Source organism: Sinocyclocheilus anshuiensis, unplaced genomic scaffold (assembly GCF_001515605.1).
Source record: "Sinocyclocheilus anshuiensis isolate Anshui unplaced genomic scaffold, SAMN03320099.WGS_v1.1 scaffold97, whole genome shotgun sequence".
NCBI classification, from domain to species: Eukaryota; Metazoa; Chordata; class Actinopteri; order Cypriniformes; family Cyprinidae; genus Sinocyclocheilus; species Sinocyclocheilus anshuiensis.
The window spans coordinates 415,701-420,864 of record NW_015540854.1 but is presented as its reverse complement, the minus strand read 5'-3'; the positions used below and the strand labels follow the sequence as shown (position 1 = coordinate 420,864).

The window sequence follows — 5,164 nt, the reverse complement described above, 5'->3', positions numbered from 1 at the left end:
CCTATATAATATTGACTATAACTATGGCAGTTGGTATGAAATACTTAAGCGTAATCCCCATTCATTTTGAGGGTTTTGTAACATCACCAGTTTTCTCATTTTGAGGTCGCAACCCTCTGGACGTCGATGTTTCTAAAAAACCGAAACACAAATATTTTAGTACCAAAACATGCTGTAACACCAAGTGAGCGTGTTTCCTTTAGGAGGACATTTCCTTTGGAGAGTGTTTGTTTTCTTTCACCTTTGTTTGATGGAAAGGTTATGCAAACATATATAAAAGAATGATTTTTGTTTGATGTGTGTATATCTGTGCCTGTGGATGTGTGTGCAAAGAAGCCAAAATTGTGAGTTAAATATCGTCATAGACATTCATTAGCCAAGCGCAACAAGTACAGGGAACTTTTGACCAAAGTTACAACTGCAGGATTATTTTATCAGAAATCACATACACAGAGTTCCCAGAACCCACCAGGAGAAATCTCTTCATCCTCCATGTTGGATAAAATTCCTAAAGTACTAGAGATGCTGTTTACTATGACTCCAGGGCTTCGTGCATTACTGGAAATAGACAAAGAGAAACCAAAAAAGATTAAATAAATATTACACTGTCAGTAATGTCAATACATCTCCTGAAAACTGTTTCAGGGGTATAATAAGTAAAACTGTCTTTTACAACGTGATTTTATTATTTGAATATCAACCGAGAATTAACTCATTTTCAATCAATGGGTTGGAATTTTAATTGCTCTGGCCACACCATAAGAAATGTTTCTTGAGCAGCAAATCAGCAAAATAGAATTATGAAGGAACATGTGACACTGAAAAATGGAGTAATGGCTGCTGAGAATTCCTATTTCCACATTTTTAAAATATATTTAAATAAACAACGGTTATTTTAAATTGTAATAATATTTCGAAATATTACTGTTTTTACTGTACTTTTGATCTAAGAAATGCAGCCTTGGTGAGCATTCAAGACTTCCTTCAAAAACTCAAAAATCTTACTAACCCCCAAACTTTTGAACAATATTGTATACAGATGAACACTTTTTTAATATTTATTACATAAATTAAATTGATCTCTCTGTAAGCCTATAATGCTGTCAAGCTTTCAGACTTTCAGAACTTTAAAACAAGGCTTTGTCAAGCCATCACTCAAAGTTTGCCTTCATGGTGTTTCCTTTGTCTTGACAAACTTTTACATTTCTTTTACAATTCAACTATTTAAAACTCAAATTGCAATTCAGCCTCCTGTTTGCTCCCTCAACTCAAATAAAAAAATTAAATTGGAATTTAAAAGGCGTTCTCACTGAAATTCTGAATGACACACAACCCTGATTTGAATTAAATCAAAAGACTGCATTGGGTGACATAGAAGCCTCATTCTGCTTCCACACTACTTTTGAAGGATCAAGAATATAAAACACCAAACATGAAATGATATTACAGTCAATGTGTTAAAGCTATAATCATTCAACAAAGACAACATTCAAAACAAACTGTGCTGAGAAAATTTCAGCGACATGTTTCTAGGGTCAGGACTCTGAACATTTAGTCAAGGCTATTTACTTCTGAATCTTTGTGCCAAGGAACTTTGACAACATGGCATTATGTGCAGTTTATGTCAGGCTTGGTTTTGTGTGTTTATGTGCAAGAGTGTGTGTGAAAAAGAGTGTGACAGAGATTGCATTCATATGTATGACCTTCCTCTTTAGAGGCACCGTCAAAGATCACAGTCAGTGTTGACAGAGATATTTCTCCCATGCATTGCAGCGGTGAGGGCTGTTGTCTAAATGCTTACTCACCAGGCGCCGACTGAACAGGCCGCCAGCAGAGCCAGCCGGTGGCCCTGAATGCCCTTTTGCTGACTAGACTCTAGCAGCCAATAAATGGAGCTGTCACTCCTGTCAATCTTGCTTTCTCTGACACAATCGCCCTATCACGCCCACTCATTCCATCCTGCCCGCCTCAGTTATGTCCCTAAAAGGACAGCTTTCTGTGACAGCCCTGCCTCTTGCATGACGAAACGGAAAGATAGCCAATCATCTCATTCTCCGCCCTGGGGTTTGAGAGAGAGAGAGAGAAAGTGAGAGAAAGACCTTTTCTTTATGCATTTTTTAAAGAATATGTAGCTTAACAAATCAGCCTCTTAAATTAATGGAGCATATTATTATTTTTTTTTATGTTATCATAAAATCTTTTCCCATAAGATATGAGCATGTGATACCACCTCTAAACTCTCAGTAATACAGTCCATCACATGACATTTCACCATACTTAAAAACGAACATAACAATTTAGAAAGTGACTGAAGAAGAGGCACCACTCTGTACCTTCATATATCTCAGATTCGTGAAGTTTCATGGACAACCTGTAACACAAGGCAAGGCAAGGCCAGAAACACAGTGTACATATGAGGTGGTTTAATCAGAATTATTGAAAAAGGCCTCAGAAACTCTTTTGTGGTCTGTCTGGTCCAACTGCATCTTGATGCTGTATTGCCCTCTGCTGGATGTAAGGTTGATGCACAGACTCGCTGTAAAAACAGCCAATAATAATGTAGCACAGGTTTTTAATATGTGTGATTTAATATTTGTTCTGTTCTGTTCTTTTTTTTTAGCGATTTTCCCAATAAATATAGTTTCAAAGCAGCTTTGTTTCTACACGCATTTTCGTAATAGAGTAATATATTCATATGGCAGAAATTTACAGTTATGAGATAATACAAATTATGCAGTTAGTTAACATCATGTATTAACTTAAGCAAAAACAATGAACGTTAAAGCGACGATTACATGATGTGATAATGATTATAATATAAGGAAAATTTGGAATTAATCCAACTTTTTTAACATTAAGCAATCAATTTATTAAAATCCTGCTCATAAAAAGTATTTTACATGATAGGTATACTTTTTCTTCAAGAACATTTTCATAACCATTTTCGTAATAACAAAAATATTAATTTCAGACATTCTAATGCAGTGTCACGTGAGCCTTCAGAAATCATTTTAATATGACACACACACACACACACATATATATATATATATATATTTCTAATAGTAATGCTACCTTCAATGCATCCTTCATAGACTTTATTAACTACATAAACACTTAAACTAGTCTAACATACTACATAAACACTTAAACTGGTCTGACATACACACACACACACACATATATATATATATATATATTTCTAATAGTAATGCTACCTTCAATGCATCCTTCATTGCACTTCTGAAGCTTTAATAACGAGTATGGCACATTCAAATGCTTTGTGGTTGGAAAGATCAAGAGACTAGCCAGCTTGGTGATAATGATATTTTTGTATATTTTTGGCCTTTTTCAGTAAAATATGCAGCAAAAGGTTACAAATACAACTGAAATTGCAACAGCTAACATGGTATTTTGAGAATTCAATAATGACCGACAATACGGAACAATAAGGAAAATGAAAGTAAAAGAATGTGATAAGATCTAAATTAACTGGTTTATTATTCAGCTAATAGGTTACACCAACAAAATAAATTTTAAGTTAGGCTATGTCGAATGAAGGTGTCATGTCAGTCTTATGCACACTCCTTCAAGTAAAGTGTTACCAATATTTTTCTCTAGCTGGATATCTAGGCTACTATGGTTGTCATCTACTAGCAAATTGGACTTTGACATTTGACTTATTTAAGTGGAGGCCGCTGTGGCTTTCTGCCTGAAAACTTTATCATTTATTTCTCCAAACGACTTTGCCTACACACTTTCCCTTGATTTCTTTCCCATTGACTGTATGCTCTGTGAAACCTCTCCATTCCACGGCTCTCCTCATACATTCAGAGCCCTGTCGCCGTGTTTACCCTTCGCGAGGTTACGCCTGCTCTGTTTGGGCAGATGGCGGGTCTCGCCGCACCAAGTGGATCCGGGTGTTTATTTGAAATGGGCGCCCTGATTGGGTGACGCAGAGTTGGCAGGCGACCTGACGAGAAACAGGAGACAAAACGTGGGCCGTCTCTCTATGAGCTCAGGCCTTCCATACGGCCTTGGGTCTGCTTGAAGCGCCTGGCTTCATGGATGAATTCATTTCATGAGATCTCGAGATCCAGCCCAACACATATTTTAATATGATTTTAAGTCCATATGACAGCGTGGTGTAATTTGGTACGATACTTAAGGAAAGGACCATGATAGTTAAATAACACAGGCCTCCAAAATACACCATAGGCCTACTATTCGGCTCTTCCAAGAAACGGACGATTAAGATAATTTCATACTTTTCTTTCAGCAGTTTGAGTAATAGTTAATATTCTGGAGGATCATGCCAGGATGCCATGAACACTTGATTTATTAATCGTTTGCTAAAGCTTGAAAAATAGGTTTTCATCAGTTATTTTACTTTCATTTTCAGGTGTAATCTTACTGATTTGGATTTTTCCCTACTTTTTCTTTAGTTCCACTGTGGTAAATAGAGAAATTGTTAAATTGTTCACTGGATTAAAAGTGAAACTGTGTGTACATTTGGTATGCATGAAATACTGTGTTGAGTTGATAATCATAAATATAGCAGTACATGTGTTTTAAACAAAAATGTTGGCGGTAAAAACTGTAAACAATTTCTTTTTGTGTTGAGGGCCCATGGTGATTGACAGCACACATTAAATTAGCCACACCCCATAAGTTTAGCCCTGCCCTGCATTTGAGAACGTCATTTTTTAGAGGAACCAATCAGTAAAGGACCAATCCATCAATGTCAGCTCCTTAGCCAATCAGGGAGAGTATGCTAAACAGCTGCCAACCAATCACACTCAGTTTGTTCACTCCATCTCCTATATATGCAGCAACCCCTTGTTGTGCTGCATGATTTGACTGAAAATGTGAGCAAGACCAGACTTTAATGATTTGTGCTGCTGTTCTGGTGACTATGGATTTTAACTTCCGTAACTGAAAACAAAGGAATTATTTCAGATGATTGAACTGTGATGTGAGGCTTGTCTTATCTGGCAGAAATGCAGTCACAACCACACATACATAAACGTACAAATACACAAGACAGGCAAAATTGTCATTTTTGTGTCACATACACGTCCAATCACCACAGTTCACCATGTCTAAAAAGGTTAAAACTACCATACAGTCTCTTTCACACAAACTCTCTCTCTTTCTTTTATCC

At 36.5% G+C, this 5,164-nt stretch overlaps 1 long non-coding RNA gene across 1 annotated transcript; it reads right to left on the bottom strand.

Moving 5' to 3' along the window:
* Positions 1-506: 506 nt before the first annotated feature.
* Positions 507-2,505, bottom strand: LOC107687784 (uncharacterized). Its single transcript, XR_001634166.1, has 3 exons — positions 2,334-2,505; positions 1,806-2,059; positions 507-558 (listed from the first exon to the last, which is right to left on the bottom strand). It is a non-coding gene; the product is annotated as an uncharacterized LOC107687784 (long non-coding RNA).
* Between the last annotated feature and the right edge of the window lie 2,659 nt (positions 2,506-5,164).